The sequence below is a fragment of the Balaenoptera musculus genome, chromosome 20, assembly GCF_009873245.2.
Source record: "Balaenoptera musculus isolate JJ_BM4_2016_0621 chromosome 20, mBalMus1.pri.v3, whole genome shotgun sequence".
Lineage (NCBI taxonomy): Eukaryota > Metazoa > Chordata > Mammalia > Artiodactyla > Balaenopteridae > Balaenoptera > Balaenoptera musculus.
Genome location: NC_045804.1, coordinates 41,515,902 through 41,534,950, shown reverse-complemented (window position 1 = coordinate 41,534,950; position 19,049 = coordinate 41,515,902). Strand labels below are relative to the sequence as shown.

At 49.3% G+C, this 19,049-nt stretch overlaps 1 protein-coding gene across 1 annotated transcript in view; it reads right to left on the bottom strand.

The window, feature by feature from the left end:
- MYO1D (myosin ID) overlaps positions 1-19,049 on the bottom strand; it is a 350,018-nt gene that overhangs the window by 13,464 nt on the left and 317,505 nt on the right. The window lies entirely within an intron of this gene.

Genomic DNA, 19,049 nt, shown 5'->3' with positions numbered 1-19,049 from the left:
TAGTCATTAGAATATAATCGTTAGCTGAGCTCCCTACTTACTAAGTGCTTCTGAGCAGTTTTCATCCCCCAATCAAGAGCTCCTAGGGCAGCATCTGATACGGAATAGGAGTTCCATAACTGTCTACAGAAAGAATGAATTTTTTAAAGAGACATAATTAAGAAAGCAGTTGGGACTCACTTTGACATCGGATACTAACCAGAAGACCCGAGGGCAATGTCAAGCATCTTCAAAGCAGTGTTGTTGAGAAGTGAGTTGGTGCCATCGGTGAGCAGGGGCTGGGCTTTGGGGAGCAGGTGCCCTCCTGGCACTGTGCTCTGTGCAAGGGTGTGTTGAGGTGTAGAGTGTGATTAAGGCAGATGAAGAGGCCCTAGGAATGCTCACTATTCCAGGGTTGCTTTTCGGGAGCCAAAGAACCCTTCTGCAAAGTGAATCATTACTTTGCTTTGTAAATCCAAACTCTCACATATTAGGTGCTGCCGCCCCATTGCTAATGAAGTTCTCAGGGAAACAAAAATGTTCGTAGGATGACAAACGTTTGGACTCATGGATTTCTGGAAACATACACGCAAGGTTGAAGAAGTTCCAGGAATTACATCAATGAACGTATTGTTTTTTTTTTTTTTTTTTGAGGTTGAATGGAGATGAGCAGACACTGGTGCCATGCATGTTTCTCAGTAATGCCCGGAGTAATGTGAACAGATATGCCCCATGATCACTTAGCCGTCTGCCGGCTATGGCTGGTGCTACTTAGCAGCGTGTCTTGTGTAGCTGTAAAAGGGGTCTTGGATTGGGGGAGGGGAGCTTGACAATCATCATCTTCCACTTACGGAGAATTTACCACACACTAGGCACTGCATTAAACATTTTACATGCAGCATCTCCTTTAATCCTTGCTGACACCTTACGAGGCACTGTCATTATGCCCACGCCATAGATGAGGGCACAGAAGCTTAGCAAGGTCACGAGTTCTGCACAGCTGGAAAGTGGTGTCTGTTTCTTGAGTGACACATTGAAGCCCCCTTCCATTTATTTATTTATTTATTTATTTATGTTTTGCCCCATTGCATTTAGACCTCAGATGGACGGATGTGTCTAGCTGTAGCGTGGGGCAATACCTCTGCTGCACGAAATTCTTTAATACTTGGTGCTTATGAGTCAGGAAATAGCATTTGGAATCTGCTGTCATGGTGCTAAGGTTGGGGCATCCTGACCCACAGCCATGACCCCCACTGTCACCACTTGTCATTCGCTTCCTGGGCGTTTACAACATTTTTTTTTTTTTTAATGTATTGGCATTAAGTTACAATATTATGTTTTTTTTAAAAAATTATTTATTTATTTATTTATTTATTTTTATCTGTGTTGGGTCTTTGTTTCTGTGTGAGGGCTTTCTCTAGTTGCGGCAAGTGGGGGCCACTCTTCATCGCGGTGCGCAGGCCTCTCACTATTGCGGCCTCTCTTGTTGCGGAGCACAGGCTCCAGACGCGCAGGCTCAGTCGTTGTGGCACACGGGCTTAGTTGCTCCGCGGCACGTGGGATCTTCCCAGACCAGGGCTCGAACCAGTGTCCCCTGCATTGGCAGGCAGATTCTCAACCACTGTGCCACCAGGGAAGCCCCCGTTTACAACATTTTACATTGGTGTTTCCAGGCCTGGTTGATTCCAGGCTGTCAAAGAAGGGGTGCTCTCCTGGCGCTTGGAGAATTCATGTACTTTTTTAAACTATTCCCCGGCACACACTGGCATCTTGACTTTCCAGCTGGAGTCCCTGAGGAGGACTGTTGCTCTCTGGAGGCTCCTGGCTTCTGGTTTTGTCAACCAGAAGGTTCCTATTCTTCGTGCGTCGGGGGCCCTCCCCTGGCAAGGTGGACCCGGGCCTGGCCTCTGCGTGCTGGACGTGGCCTGGCTGAGCCCATCCTGAGAGGCCCGGGGACTGCTGCTCGGCCCTTGGATTTGTTTCCCTTCCACCAACATCAGAGACCAAGGCAGTGAGGATGTTCCACTTTGCTTTATATATTTGGAATCTGGACTCTTTACAGGCGGCATTCCTCTGTCCCTCCCAAAATGTCCAAATTGATGCTTTATGCCGGGGATAATGAAACCTTTCAAAACTGAACTAAAAGAACAAACCCACCACTCCCTCAGATATGAGGAAAGAACAGAAAACAGAAGCAACAAAACAAAACACCACCAAACCAAACCAGACCTCTACCACAAAACCAATGGGATGGCAGCTGTGGACAGAGCGGCATCAGGGGCCGGGGGGGTGGCGTCCCCTCAGGGCGCTGCCCCATCACCTCCAACAAGAGGGTGTTGGCTCTGGAGCCTGAGCTCAGGTCCTCTGCGTCCATCCCACCTTCCGTGACCTCCTCTCTCTTCCCACCTCTCCCTTCTTTCTCTGTCTCCCTTCAACTTCTCATCTCAGTGACTGGCTCTATTGTCTTTGGGACTTTATCAAAAAATATCTGTTTGAGAGATTTTTTTTTTCCCTTTGCTGTGTTAAGCTTTTTTACTTTCTTTTCTTTTTTTCCATCTTGGCTGTTTCCTGCTTACATTTCTCCTCCTCCTATCTTGACACTTCTGTTAACAGTACCTCCAAAGTCAGCTCCGTCTGTGAACACTGGTGTTTATTTTCTATTCACATCATTAATGAAGGTGCTAAATAAGACTGGATTGAACACAAATCAGGACCCGCATCTTCCTTTGAACAGATGACTTTTAGTGGTTTGTTGGAATACCATTCTGTATCTACCTGTTCTATTCACCATCATCAAGAAGCATCTGAGCTTCTATTTGTGTGGGGCTGTGGCCCCACTGCACAGGGGAGTTTGTAGGACCCCAGTCTCTGCCATCCGAGAACTGGGCATTGCAGGCGGTTTGCAGCTACACACACACACACACACACACACACACACACACACACAGACACACACACACACACACACACACACTGGGGACATATATACTAAAAAGAGAGTCATCAAAGAATGCTTAAATATGATTAATGATGGCACTTTTGAACAGGGTTGGGAACTAAGAAGAAGTCTTGCCGTGAGCTCAGGAATTCCTCGGCATTATCTTGAAACATGTCCTACATCAAATATCTGCGTCTAAGGCTCTGGGATAGAAGATAAATAATAAAACAGCCTCCGTTCTCAAGAAGCTCAGAGTCTGGGGAGGGAGGCCGACTTGCTGACAAACAGCTACGATGTAAGGCGCGAAAGTTGGCACCATTAAAGGGCTGCAGGGTGCGCTCAGGAAGCGCAGGGTGCAGGGAGTGAAGGATTCTGCCTGCTTGCTGCTGGGTGCAGCCTCTTGGGCCGTGGAGCTTGAGGCTTTGAAATGCAGATGCATCATGGGAATAAACTGGGCTCTCAGCACCCCGGTCCAGAATGTGACCTGATTTCTCTTCCTCACGCTGCTCCCCATGCCTGTGGAGGAAGCCAGAGCCGCGGGGCAGCGTGCGGAATCCCCTGGAACGGGCACACCCTCAGCCCAGCAGCCTCGCCCAGCTCGGCCGGCACCTCTCCTCCCTCCAACAACGTCCCTCAAGCTCTAGTTGCCCTTCCTCCCTGCAGCCTACCTGGGCCTCCCCAGCCCAGATCTCCAAAACCCAAAGACAGGAGGTGACGAACTGCCCCTTGGAGGGTGAGGAGGACTCGGACGAACAGAGATGGCCTTGTTGAAGCCTAAAAGTGAAATTTAGAGAATATGCAGGGAACGGCAAGCGTGGGGCTGTAGTTCAGGATGCAACTGTGTCTGGAGACTGTGGTGGGAGAGAGGCTGGGGTAGATAACAGGCGAGGAGTTTAGGCTTAACTCTGCAGGCAGTGGGGACTCCCTTAAGGATCCTTGAGTGGAGAAGAGAGATAATACTTTGTTTTCATCAGTGCACTTACCGCTATCTGAAACTGACCTATTTGCTTCTTGGCTTGTTTACTGTCTGTCTTCCTATGGCTCCCACCCCCTTCCTAAAGGGAAGCTCCATGGGAATGGGACCTCCTCCTTATCGCTGTGCCTGAGAGTGTCTGGCATAAAGTAGGTGCTTATTTAATAAACGAGCGAATACATGAAATTGATAGGAAACAGGTGATGTGGAGGATAGACTGATGGGGGCATTTAAAAGCAGGCAGACCAGGTAGGAAACTGTAAATCAGGGAAGAAAGGGCTGTGGTTGTTAAGAGGGCAGAGACAGGTCAAGTTTGAGAGATGCTTCAGAGCAAGAATTTGGTGACCACTGAACGTAGATGGTAAAAGGTAGAGTCTTCCACAACCCTAGGTTGTCAGCGGGGGTGATGGAGAAGGAAACAGAGAGTGAGTTTGGTTTGGGACAATGCTGAGTTTCACTTCCTCTGGAAATGATCCAAAGGGTTTCGCTACATGTTATGAGGACTCACTGGGGAACATACACCTCATTGTTCTCCCCCCCTTAAAGGACTGTGTGATCCAGTGGGGAGATCAGATATCAAAATTGTTTCCCAAACCTATTTTGTAAGTAAATTCTGCTATAAAGTAAGTATTTACAATATTATCCTGGTGCCGTGCTATATTAAGCAAATAAGCCTCCAATTTGACAATTCCGTGTTAAAATGGCAAGTGAGCAGCCTGACTACCGTTCTCATGCACCCTAAACTCCTTAACGTTTCTCACTTTTTATTCAGTGGTCTTCTTCTTTTTTTGGCCACTCCCCGCGGCATGTGGGATCTTAGTTCCCTGAGCAGGGTTTGAACCTGAGCCCCCTGCAGTGGAAGCGCAGAGTCTTAACCACTAGACCACCAGGGAAGTCTCAATGGTCTTTTTTTAAAAAAAATTAATTAATTAATTAATTAATTTATTTATTTTTGGCTGCCTTGGGTCTTCGTTGCTGCGCACGGGCTTTCTCTAGTTGCGGCGAGCAGGGGCTACTCTTTGTTGCGGTGCGTGGGCTTCTCATCGCGGTGGCTTCTGTTGTTGCAGAGCACGGGCTCCAGGCGCTCAGGCTTCAGTAGCACACGTGGCACATGGGCTTAGTAGGTGTGGCTTGCGGGCTCTAGAGCACAGGCTCAGTAGTTGTGGCACATGCACTTAGTTGCTCCGCGGCATGTGGGATCTTCCCGGACCAGGGCTCGAACCCGTGTCCCCTGCATTGGCAAGCGGATTCTTAGCCACTGTGCCACCAGGGAAGCCCATCAATGGTCTTCTTGTTGATACTTTTCCCACCATTCTTTCCAGCAATTTTTATCTGAAAATATCCAAACTTTAAAAGCAGTATTCCTAGCAGCAATAGTGCAAATTATAAAGGTGGAGGGGAGGGGCGAGGAAAAGAAAGGCCTAATTCTTGCTCTGCAAATAAAAGGTCACGTTCTCTAGAACTGTGGTGACCTCCAGGAAACCGGAAACTGGTCACGGTCCAACAACAATCAGCACGTTATGGTTTCCTGAACAGTTAATTCAAGTTCCCATGTAGGGGCGGTTTGCACATCCAACTGCTTGCTGAGCCTGGAAAAAGTGATTTCTCGTGGATACTAACGAGTCCTTTGGAACTCTGGTGATAACACACCCGGGAGTCAGACATTCCAGCTGGCAGCAGCAGCAGGGAAGACACGGGGACTGGGGACTTCCAGGTTCTGTGTATTTCTAGGAATGTTGCTTAATCAAGACAGGAGACAACGGGGGCGTGGTACAGAGAACAGGCCTTTGGAATCAGCCAGTCTAGGGTGTGAATCCAGCTGTATGGCTCTGGGCAATCACTTATCCTTTGAAGCTTGGTTTCCTGAACTGGGAGAATAAACAGTGGTAACGATTTCTTCCAAAGGGTTTTGGTGAGAGTTAAAGGACAAAGTATACATAGGCACAGTGGCTAGGGCAATGCCTGGCTCGGAGTAAGTGCCCCTTGAACGTTTGTTAATGGAGCCAAGTGCTTTAAAGAAGGAGGTTCTTATGTTTAGAATGTTGGTTAAACAAGTGATACAGGGGCTGAAGGGACCCTTGCCCTTGTGTCTCAAGGCCTCTTGGCTTGACCATGGATAGCCCCTTAAGCAATAACCATGCCTCCTCCTAGGGCCATATTGGTGAAAAGGCTTGTTGAATTCAGAAGGCCCTTTTAACTTGTTCTTGAGCATTTTAAAATCCCATCTATGCTGACTAAACATGATGCTTTCTTCTCGGGGGCGGATGATACATTCCTTTTATGCACTTTCCACCTCACTCGCCCTACACCTTGCTGCCCATCCAGGCAGCTGTAATCCACAGTGCGGAATATCTGATTAGGTAGCGAGTAACTGGGGATTTCTGTTCTAAGGGGGAACTCAACAAGGTTAAAATAGAAGCAACTATCTCATGAACCAACCCAGAACACTGAGATGAAAAGAAACAAACTGCTCACTTTCTACCACCTGTTTGAGAACAGAAGGATTTGCACTCAGTTATGTTAGCTAAAAAATGTACCCCTGACTCATTGTGGTACAGAAGCCTTTACCACACGAATGCTTTTGATGGAAAATCCACCCCCTGCTCCGATACACCCTTTCATGCTGGTAATGACAGAGGCAACACAGGCCTTTCCATCAATATGTTCTGCACACTTCTTAGCAGCTCTGCTTTTCCTATTCTGCATTTGCTATTTTAAGCGAGTACATAATGCATCAATTTTCAGACTCTTACTCAATGCCACTGCTACAGAACTGAGAACTCAGTAATCTTGTCAGGCGGCGCAGAACAATATTCCAACAGATGAAACATTCCATGCAGCCTTACTTCCCCTTTCCTGGGACGCGGCATCTATTTCTGGCCCTATAATGAGAGAGGAACCAGTGGCGGTGGTCCAGGCCCACTTGCCCGGGAATCCCACATTACAGAAACCATTCGCCATGTTGCTGCTGCTGGGATACACATCAAAGGCCCTGTAGGGGACTTGAGACCATTCGACTGCTATCTTAGTTTTTATTTTAAGTTCCCAGAAATGGGCTGTTTGGATCCAGGCTGGAGCTTGCTGGCTGGGAAAGACAGTGTGGGTTTGCCCGGGCCACACCGGTGCTTTTCCTGCCTGACCTGAAGAGTTCCTGTTCTCTCCACAATCACTAACTTGGTTGAAGAGCCCAAGACTAACCTTTATTTCCCTGTCCTCAGTTTCCTAAGAGATTTCAACGTAAAGTGTCCCCATGTGGCTTCTTGCCAAATTGCCTTGACCTTGCGGGCAGACACACTTCTAGTGGAAAGTCAATTGCACCTGATATCTTGTTGGGCAATTTAGGCAGATTTCCCTGCTGTGTGTGTTTTCAGCTTTTGTGGCTTCTAATACAGGCTCTATTTACTGCCTGCAGGGTTACCTGGGAGAGAGAGCAGAGCAATCTGCCGCTACGCCCGTTGGCTCCGAAATGGGTTAGTCACATTTTCCAGAGATCTACTCTTTATACCTGGCTGGTATAAATGGGCTGGGCCACTCCCACCAAACCCTCCAGGTTCTGCTCATTTTAGCTCATATCAATTAAAAATGGCACAACAAATTAGATCGAGTGAGTGCATAAGTGATGCTATTGAGAAGTGAGTAATTCAATAATAACTCTGCACCACTGCATTCGGTCTAAAGAACTAATTCATAGCATCGAATGATTCAGCCATCCCTATGGGGACCTTGAATTACTGGCTCAACTTCATCAGCATAAAAACAATCAAACCAAATACACTCTTCCTCTGGGGCTGGAAGTCAGACACCCTGAGTAATATTTAGGTCACTGCTGCCTGGGCAAGTCTGAAAAATGGTTCGTGCCCTGATTAGACAGTTACAGATTTGTTTTAAACGACTGTCAAAGGAGGGGACAAGCAGGCTTTTTAAGGCAAAGGGAGGTTCTGTGAGCAGTGCTGAAACAAGCTGGAGTGGGCCGCAGCCAATCATCTCTTCGTTCAGCCTAAAGTGTATCAGCATCAGCTTCATAGCTGAAGCCGAATCTCTGGGTTTGGTGAGTTTCAGTGTCCTTGCGTCCTCTTACCTCCACTTCTGGGAGCCCACAGAGCAACGCTGTTAACCTTGACTGAGCATCAGGATTGTCAGAGGAGCATCTGAAAAGCAGTGGTCAGTCCTTACTTGGAGAGACTCTGATCAGCCAGTCTGCATGTGGGCCCTTGGAGGTTTGTTAGTGTTTTAAAGCCCTGGGTAGTATTCCTGTGAGGCCCTGCCGCAGAGCACCAAAGCATCACCTTCCCTGGGAAGGACCAGAAAGAACGGCTGCCTTGCCTTGCCTTGGGTAAGTGCTCCAGTCAGCTGCTCAGGAACTGGCTTGGCAAATGACAGCGTTCCCCTTATTTACAATTTAACTGATTCATCAAGCTTTTTATTATGATGAGTTTCAGACATATTCTAGTTACACAAGAATTACTTAGAACAGCTTTATTGAGGTACTTTGTACAGGAAGGGTGGAGTCCCTGGGGGGGGCCCCTAAGCTCACAAGAGGACCGTGGAGATGGGCACCCCTGCTCACCCTCTGGACAGCCCCCAGGCCCCATCACTCTGTCAGCACCCTCTTTCTTGTCCACTTCTCATCTCTTTATTCAACAGATACATACTAAACCCTGAATGTGTGCTGGCCCTTGAAGATACAGGGGCGTAAAAGACAAGCGTTGCTCCTGCCCTCACCAAGCTTACAGTCTGGTGCGGAGACGTACGTAAACATGAATTACACACTCATCACTGTTTATCCCTGTTTATCCCTAATTCTGGGAAGAGCTCTGAACGGAAAAAGTGCAGAATGCTTTGGAATCAGTGGGGGGATGTAGTCTAGTCTCATCTACTCTTGGGGAAAGTGTTCCCTAGAGGCAACCGCAGTTCCACTTACTGTGTGTGCATCCGTGCAGGCATTGTTCTGTGTGAATGTAGCCAATACCTACATACATATACATGTATACTCACTGGGGGGCAGGGACTCTAAAGCAAAACCCCAGCCTTTAACCATCTTAAAGGCATACCTTTCATTTCAGATGTAGGAATGACAGTGACGGGGCCATGGTATGTTATGGAAGCAAGATGGATACTGCAGAGCCACTGACTCAAGACCATGGTAAGAGTGGTCCAAGGTTGCTGGCTGCTAATCAGTGTTTCATCATTTAAATACTAGGTGTAGCCTTCAGAACATGGAAGAAGTCATTCCAAAACATAGTGTTAAGCCAAATACCTAACTATGTGTTGGATACAGTTGGTGTCTAGAAAATGCCTTTTATTTTTAAAATCTAATTAGACCATGGTGTGTCCTTTTTACAGACACTCCAATAGAGTGGCACAAATCTGTTTTCTTTTTGCCTTTTTTTTTTTTCTCCTCGAAGATGAGGGCATCAGCTAGACCATGAGCTAATCTGACATTTTAAGCCAGTGCCATTAGAGCTGCTATGCTGCCCCAGGACAAAGATGGATGACACAAGGGTTACGGGTTGGGGGTCATTACTGTGGTCTCAGTGCTCTTCATTACCAGCTTAGGTGGATGCGAATAGCAGTACAGGACACTACCCCCCGGCCCCCCGCCCCCAATCAGGAGTTCAGGCCCTGGAAGCCCTGGTAATTCTGCTCTGGGGGCAGCAAAGCCCATCTAGGTGAGGAACTGCCATAGCTGCTGCGTCCTCTCCGAGGCCAGATGAGGCACGTGCACTTCCATGACTGTCAGCTCCAGTCACTCTGGGGAGCGGCGAGGGGCAACAAGCGCCCGCGGGGGGCCTCGGCCAGTCCTCTCACGCCAGGGCGACCACGGCGGGCCGGGGGCCGGCGAGACAGACCATGTGCCGAAGGGCAGCCGTCCAGGTGCGGGAAGAACAATACTTCCTGTTTTCTTAATCCTCTTTTTTAAAAGACTGGTTTCAAGTGAGGCATAAGGTCCCCAAGAATAACAACCGGGCCCCGGGCCTGTCTATGCCTCCGGGTGAGGGGAGCGGGCTGCTTGATCCGGCACCTGCGGCGGAGCGGAGGCCAGGGGTCCAGGACCTGCGGCAGCTCGGGAAGGGCTGGTGCCGGGGAGCGTGGGGGCGGGGCAACAAAGGAGAGGGAGGCCGGGAGCGGAGGGAGGATGGAAGAGGGGGAGAAGGGGGATTAAAAAGGAAAGAGAGGGAGAGAGGGAGAGGGAGGAGGCGGGGAGCGAGCAAGACAAAGGGAATCTGCACCGCCCGGGTGGGCTGCAGCGGGGGAGGCGGCGCCAGGCCCAGGCAGCGGCTTTTAGCTCCGCCGCTCCCGCGGTCGCCATGGCAACGCGGGCATTAGCGATTCCATCTGACATTAAAATGCCGCCGCCGCCGCCGCCGCCGGCCCGGAGCTGGGGTGCTTCGGCCGGCGGGTGGAAAATGTGCGCTCACACACACGCACGCCCTCCGAGGGGCCGGGCGGCGGGGGCCCCTTTTAGGCTGTAGTTTTATGCATCATTTATCGTGCACCCGCTTCCAATCCGCCCTCCCTCCTTCCGGCTGTTTTTGTTTGTTTGTCTTTCTAGAGAAGGTGATAATTGGGGGCTTAGATCATCTGCTGGCATATTGATGAGCTCACTGGGCTGCTAAAAGGGAATGGGCATATGGATTTGGGTTAGCTAAGGGTATGTGACTGGTTTAAGACAAAAACATCAAGAAACGGAATATTTGGGCAAATAGGCTTGCTTTCTCTCTTTCTTTCCTTCCTTCCTCCCTTTCTTTTTTTTTTTTTAAAACCAGGGCTGTGAATTAGCCAGAAATAGTTAAAAGGAAAGGGAGGAGAAAGGGCTAGCCTGCAGACATGTGAAATAGGATTAGCGGAAACCCTGAAGACCAAGGCCCACGGGAACCATCCTGCAGCAGTTTGCCACACGTGACAATTTTCCTGCTCAGATTCCTGCTCCAGAAAAAGAAAATCAATCTGTGCACTTTTTTTTTTTTTTTGGTACTTGAAGCCCCACCCCATGGTACTCTCTCTCAAACTGTATTATTTCAGCACAAACAGGGAAAAGCTCATGAAACTGTCCTCTGAGGGCAGAAACTGGCCTTAATCATCGCTGCAACTGCTGAGCCCATGATGGGACTCGCCACATCCCAGGCAAGGGCGATGGCTGGCCACGGTGCACAAGTGAAATCTGCAGAGAGGACTTCCGGAGACCAGCCTCCTGAGTGTAAGAGGGACTGGGCCCAGAAACATCCTGGGAGCACGATGCCTTAAGGCCTCGCCGTGAAGGCAAACAAAGACCAACGGGTGTGTCTGGGAAGTTTCTGAAAACTCAGCAGAGCGTGGGCAGGAACATATGCCTTCTTATCCACCAGGTGAAGTCTCCCCTGTATGACACATCTCGCTTGGGTCTGGAGCATCATACTTGGTAAGAAAATAAAGAGGGATGTTGATGAATAATAGGCATGTTGACAGGGCAGTGTGGGCTGGCAGGAGCTGGCTCCCAACTGCTCTGCGAGCTGTGGGGTTCCCAGGAATGAGAGGGCGCAGTCTCCGACTGAACGGAGGGCCCTTTCCTGACCCATACAACTGGGTCTCTCTTTCTGGACAGGCGCTGTGTCTACTCCAAGAGTCCTAAGTAGTTGGGGACCATCTGGGAAGCCACTCTGGCATCCCAGGGTACGGGAGGAGTCTTCTCAACCAGACCCTGCCACAGCCAGTGACAGAAAAACCATGAATAAGAGTAAGAAACGCAAACTGCGATTACTCTTGCGTCCCAGAATTCTGACCTGACCATAGTCAAAGATGACTGGCAAAGCTCATCTTCCCGGCAGCTGGAGAATAAACAGGGAATGGAAGGACTAAGATGCTGAGGACACAGGGCAGGGAATGAGCCCCCTCTGCTCAGCAAGGCCTACAGATAACACGCTGTCTTTTAAAGGACTGACCGAAGAGACCAAACCTCCATTCTGGAAGCTGAGAATTCTAGAACTGGGCCTTGAGAGAGGCTCTAACCTTGAGGGCTGCTTTAAGCAGGGAAACATCTAGAACATTCTGGCCAGCAGGCTATTTATTCCCTCTGGACCTCTCCCTTAGGGACAGATGGGCCGTGCCTCCCCCTAGAGTTACTGCATCCTGACGGTGAAGTTCTCCCAAACCATGACAACCAACCTACTCCTTGGAAACACACCTAAAATAGGGATGTGAAGGCTCAGGCGATGCACGCCGTTTCTGCAGTCTAAAAGGAGAATTCTGATGGTGAACGTTAGAGCAGTCTCCCTTTAGGGGCTGACTTTGTGTGACGAAGGCCCACAGATTCCCACACAATCATCAACAAACTGGAAAGAACTCTGAGGAAGTTAAAGGAAGAGGAATTTTCATGGCCTCATATAAGTTGCTCCTTTGCTTGGTAGCCTGTGCTTCAAGGAATATTAAATATTAAATAGATACTAGTGAAATGAATGCCCAATAATTTAAAATGAGTTGGGAAAACCTTAATTGGCTGAGACATGGCTGGTGATTGCTTCTTTGTCCATGGAATCCTAACCAGCCGACCAGAATTAAGTAAATCTGTTTCTCCGGACTATTTCAAATATTCATGTCTAATTAAATGTACATATTCTTCAGGAGAAAATGATTTTTTGTTCTGTAGTTAAAAGAAAAACTAAAAATGACAAAGTTATCATATCAATTCTCTTCCTGGGGTATCCTCCCACTTGCCGTCCTGGCTCCCATCTCACCGTGGGAGGCCTGGCATTCTCTCCTAATCATGAAAGCACTGGATTCAGGGTTAGGAAGCCTTTGGAGCAAAAGTAGGTGCTCCATTGGTGGTCAGAATGAAAGAATTCTGCCCCAAACCACCATAATTTCTTGAAGGCCTTCTTAATTTTTAGATGTTTCTTAAGACGAGATAAAGACTCCCCTGCTGGCACAGTGGTTAAGAATCCGCCTGCCAATACAGGAGACACAGGTTCAAGCCCTGGTCCAGGAAGATCCCTCATGCCGCGGAGCAACTAAGCCCGTGTGCCACAACTACTGAGCCCGCGCTCCATGACTACTGAAGCCCGCGCGCCTAGAGCCCGTGCTCCGTAACAAGAGAAGCCACCGCAATGAGAAGCCCGTGCACCGCAACGGAGAGTAGCCCCCGCTCGCCGCAACTAGAGAAACCCCGCACGCAGCAACGAAGACCCAATGCAGCCAAAAGAGACGAGATAAAGTACTGTATATGCTTGGAGGGGATGCTGAGTGAACACATGAGGAAGATGGGACATACTGTTTCCTTAACAGACAGCAGAGTCCTGAGGGAACGGGATACAGGACAAGTACCACGTGATGTTCAGATGAGGCACGACAGGAGGAGGATGGGATGACCTGGTACAAAGAGGACTGGGATAGGAAGCCGAAGGGCAGTACGAGGACGCTAATGATGGGGACCAAGGAAGAACCAGAGCAGAGGCAGAGAGCTCCCAAAGCCAAGACTGACTCACCCTACACTCTTGAGGACGGCCAGCGTTCCACTGAGCTACCTCACACTGCTTGTCTATCTCCTTACTATCCGTGTCCCCAAGCTTCCTGACAAGGGTGTGCTCTCACACCACGTCCCCTGCCTGCCTGCCTGCCATGTGTAAGACAGAAGACCAGAGACGCAGAGGACGGAGGGCCTGAGGGCTTGCTAGTGGCCAGGACGAGAAGGAAGGAAGAGAGATGGGGGGATGGGAGGACAAGAGGGGCAGTAGGAAAGAGAAAAGGGTGTATTCAGCATAGGCGTGGACCTTCGTTACAATCCTACAGCTTCATTTTCCAGAGAAGGAACCAGGCCCAAAGAGGCTGTGAACTGCGCCAGATCACTTAGGTAGGTAGTGGCAGAAGTGAAACTGTCACCCAGACCTCAGACTTCCAACTCAGCGTCCATTCATCTAGTTTATAAGAGGAAAGGAAAGGGTAGAAGTACCAAATATCACCAATAATGAAAGAGCAAAATGCAAATGAAAAACAGAAAAACTCTTCACCGGAAATTGAGAAGATTCTAGAAATCAGTCTATTTAGTCTTTATGACAAAATAATAGAACCTGAGGCAGTGAACTAAAGCATCGTGAGTCTGGTCGGAGCAAACCCTGACTTCTCCACTGAGAGGCAGTGTGACCGGGGGCAAATTTCTAAACCTGTCCAGGCCTCAGTTTCCTTAATCATGAAATAGGGATAATGGTAGTATCACCCCTCATATAGATTTTGTGAAGATCAAAAAATCGTGATCCGTGGCAAAGAGCTTTCTCAACAGTGTCTGGAGTATAAACACTTAATAAGCATTTGTGGTTACTATTATTATGATTACTATAGAGCTACCACAACCAGGGACAAATTCGTTTTTCTTACTAGAAAAATGCAGTAAAAAATATTCATTGGTGGTTTCTCTGCATGGGAAAGCATATCTATTTTCTTTGGGGCTAAATGAGTATCTATATCTTTTTGAGTTTCCCACAATATAAAAAGCATCCTTTTGCTTTTGTCTTTGGTGAAGCATGCTTCCTTCTGACGTCACCTTACTCTTTCTTCCACTGCAGAGAAAGTCCCAGTCTCAGTTTCACAACTAAATAAAAGGTTGCTTCTTAGCACAGTGGCACAAGCTCTCACCACGCTACCAGGGCCGAGGTGTAGGATGGAAACAAGGAGGAGGTGACATTTCTACATTTCATTACTCTTGTTTTCCGTAGGAAGTCAACTGGACTCGGATTAGAGCTGAGATTAGGAATCCTCAGTCTGCAAGAGTTCAGGTGGCGCCATACATTTTTCACCATCTGTAAAATGGGTACCACAACGTTGAACCAATGAATATGAAAGGGGAACAGCAGGCTCCTGGGGTCCAGCAGTGTTATTTCTTCGACCTCTCAGGTGATAATCCTCTGACCACTGAGCCAGTGGCTCAAAGACAAACCTCCCCTCTCTCTCCTTCCCCTTCCCCATCCTCATACCCATGTGGATTTCTTGGGCTATCTCATTTAGAGACCTGACTCCTGAAGGGTTTTACATTCCTGGTTATTTTTAGCCTCTTTTAGTCAAAGTCTTCAAACACGGTCACCACATGGCATGCAGCTGTGGAAAGCAGCTGCTGTGGTTTGATTTCCAGTCAGTATTACTTGACATTTCTTATCAGGTGATTTCTAAAATTCCCTGTTTTTTTCCAGGTGATCCCAAGAACTTTTTTCCCCTGGTGTCTTAGGTGTGACACCTGAGCTGTGCATCCGATAAGCTGCTCCAGATTAGGGATGAATCCAGAACCCTGCTGGAAAGGAAGATGTATTTCAGCTTCTGGGACTCAAATTTCTCTGCCCCACAACTACCAGGTCTGGGACGAGCGACACTGCGGTGGGCTCTGCTTCTGACACCTTCCTTAAGGCCCTCCCTCTAGCTTTCCAATTTGAGAAACGGGGCCACTGTCTCTTGGGGGTCTCAGGAAGAAAGCAGAGAGGATGAAGCAGCTTGCCGGCCTGTGGGGAGCCTACCTTCAGTGACAACAGCTAAAATGTACAAGAGGCTGTGTTACTCAGCTGCGGGGAGAGCTGGGCTGGACCGCATGCTTCCTCCCACTTCTCACCATCTTTTCTCCCCCGAGACACTTACCTCCCTATCTCTCTGGGTCATGCAGCTATTAGTCTATTGGTTTCACCCACATACACCCATCTGCCGTGATGCTTTTGCCTTCAGGCCTTTTTGCACGTGCTGTTCCTGCCTGGAAGGCTCTTGGTCCATTTTCCAGACCAACTTCTATTTGTCATTTGATTCTCAACATCAGCATCACTTTTAGGAGCCTTTTCTGATCCTTCAAGACAGGGCTCACTGTCTCTTCAATGTACTTAACACACTGGATTGTAATCGCCTGTTTACTCATCCAGTACCCCCTCCCCACAACTAGATTGTAAGCTCCTGGGCAGGGTTGGGGTCTGGTTCTCTGTTGTCTCTCCACTTCCTAGCCCAGTGTCTGGCCGAGCACATAGCAGGTGGTCTGTAAGTATTTGCTGAATAATGTTCCAGACTCACCAAGAACTCCCTCTTTTTTTTCCTCCCTCCTATACATTTTTTCAGACCGTATCCAACTCTTTGCTCCTCAAATCAGTTCTCTAAGCCTTCTATTTCATCACTGTATCTATTCGGATCAAGTCCTTTGTTAATTCTGAGTTTGAAAAAAGTTCTTCAATTGTGCTTATAGGTATGAAAAGGTTACGCTGTAGACACCTGGATAGTGTCCGTGTCTATGAGAAATACATCAAGGAAAAGTGGAAACCGGGGCTGGATAATTGGAAGGAGCTAGAGACTTTTCCTCTGTCTCCTGGTCATTCTGCTTCATGAAGCCTTTGTTTTTTGTGGGCTGGTAAGTCTGGACCCCTATTTTCAAGGCATAGTTTTCTCTTTTTTTTTTTTTGGCTGCGTTGGGTCTTCGTTGCTGCGCATGGGCTTTCTCTAGTTGCGGCGAGTGGCGGCTACTCTTCGTTGTGGTGCGCAGGCTTCTCATTGCGGTGGCTTCTCTTGTTGTGGAGCATGGGATCTAGGCACGTGGGCTTCAGCAGTTGTGGCTCGCAGGCTCAGTAGTTGTGGCTCACGGGCTTAGCTGCTCCACGGCACGTGGGATGTTCCCAGACCAGGGCTCGAACCCGTGTCCCCTGCACTGGCAGGCGGATTCTTAACCACTGTGCCACCAGGGAAGCCCCAGGCATAGTTCTTCTTGATGAGGAGATAGCAGAGGTTTCCAACCAAGAAAAATCTTCTGTTGATCACCCGGAACTGTTTTCTATTTCCTTTCGAGAGAATTCTTACAGTAGAGAGGAAGTGTTCTGTCACATACAGTCCCCACGAAGTCCCTTCTTCTCCCCACCCCCAACTTTCTGCTCCCGGCAGATAGGAGCTGATGCCAGGGCCCGCAATTATCAGCAGTGCCATACAGCACCACCGCTGGTTTCTCCATGATGACTTTTCATGGGACTATTTTTCACCTTTTCACGATGGGTGTCTTTCCCCAGCCCTCACCGTCAAGTGGTGTCTTCATGCAGCAGTATACATGGTGTTTATGATGACAGCACACGCCTCTTAGAACTGTAACACAGTATTTGGCATGGGATTCAACTTTTTGCCTGAAAAAAGGTCACAGGAACAAGACCTCCATCCAAACGCAGGGCTTCAGAATGACACTAGTGGCATCTGAAGCCGTGTCTGGTGCCTCCAGATCTACCCCGTATGCTGGTGAGATAACTGGCTGGTGGTGGCCCACCACAGCGGGGGTGGGGGCCCGCGTGGCTATCCGAGGGGTGTGGGCAAGATGAGTGGTGACTGGGTGTCTAGTCTGTTGAGATATCGCCAGGCACCGTGGGCCAGGGGCCAAGGATCTGCTTCCTGCCCTTGCTGGCTTGACATTCTAGAGATGCCCCGTCAGACAGGCAGAGGCAAGACGTTCCCTGCACGAGTTAAATCTAAGCAAACGCAAAACAACTTGATTCTCATGGTAACAAAACTGGCCTGTTTGGGGTCTACCCACTTTAAGGCTTGTGCCTGTCCTGGCCCACCAGGTTTGGGGGAAGAAGGTGTCTTGACTAGAGGACACGTTTAACGTCCTCTGCCCTCTGGAGGGCTGGCTGCGAGACACCCAGGATCCCGTGGCTTCTGCAGATGGCAGAAAGTACAAAGATAACGAGCACAAGGGCAGTGCTGGGAAGCTGGTCTCCTCAGATTCAGGAAGTCAAAAGGGAGGGGAGCTAACCCTTCCATAGAACTTGGGGATATGTGCGTGGAAATTATGGGGATGGGCAGAGGGTAGGCTGAAGAACAGCCCCGCAAAAGATAGCCACATCCTGACCCCTGGGGGCTGTGACTGTAACATTACATTGCAAGAAAGGACGTTGCAGATGTGATTACATAAGGATGCTGAGATAGAGAGGGTATCCTGAATTATCCAGGCGGAGGCTAAGGGCAATCACAGGTGTCCTTATAAGAGGGAGGCAGAGGGAGATTTGACACGGACGGGAGAGAAGGATCAGGGAGGCAGAGACCGGAAGGATGCGGCCACAAGCCAAGGGGTGCCGGCTGCCCCAGAAGCTGGAGGAGGCAAGGAGCAGATTCTCCCTGGGGCCTCTGGAAGGAGCACAGTCCTGCCAACCCCTTGACTTTAGGCCAAAATCAAATCGGCGATACTGATTTTGGACTGCTTTCGGCCTGCTGACCTGCAGTACTGTGAGAAAACAAATTTCTGTTGTTTAAGCCAGGGGCCCCCAGGCCGCAGACCGGTGCTGCTCTGCAGTCCCTTAGGAACCGGGCCGCACAGCAGGCGGTGAGCGGCGGGCCCGCGAGCGAAGCGCCATCTGCTGCTCTCCATCGCTCACATTCCCGCCCGTGGGAAAACCGTCTTCCCCGAAGCCAGTCCCTGGTGCCAGGAAGGTTGGGGACCACTGGTAAGCCACCAAGTTTGTGGTGATTTGTTACGGCAGCAATGAGAAACTAAGCTACAGTTTAGGTAGACGTGCCAGTTGATAAGACTTCTGAGTCAGTTCCAACAAGCATTATAGGGGGGAGACCAATAAAAGAGAACAAGCATTTCATAGTATTATATTCACTACGTGGAGCCAGTATCAAAACGAACACACACACACACACCCACCCCTCCTGGATATGACTCAGCAACTGCTCTTATCTAGCTTTGCAGCGTTAGGCCATCTCTAGAGTAATTCACTGCAAATTGGAACAGGCAGCTGTGAATTGAAAAAAAAGAAGTGTGGGGCCATCTCCCCCAGCTTAATCGGGGAAAGCCCAAGAAGGCATCGCGGACGCACGATGGAGACAAGAAGGGAAGCAGAGGAAGATGAGGAGAGGCTTCCCTCTGAGGTGTGCGCATCCTGGTCAGCGGGGAGAGGAACACACGCCTTGGAGCGGGGGAAGGGAGGGGCCTGCCTGCACCTCTAAGAAGCTGCTCCCTCAGGGAGAATAAGGGGTGCAGGAAGGCCTGGCCCTTTTTCTGTTCCATCTTAAAACTCTTCCCTAGGGACAAGTGGTATCCTCCCGGGTGGTGATTCATTTCTAAAAAGAGGACTACAGGGGCATCTGACTTCTGGGTGCGCTTTGTGGCCGCGGCCAGCATGGGTGGTACGGGTGCCGCTTTGGGTGGGTGCGATCTTTGGGCTCCTGTGGCATTTGGGGGGTGGGGTGGGT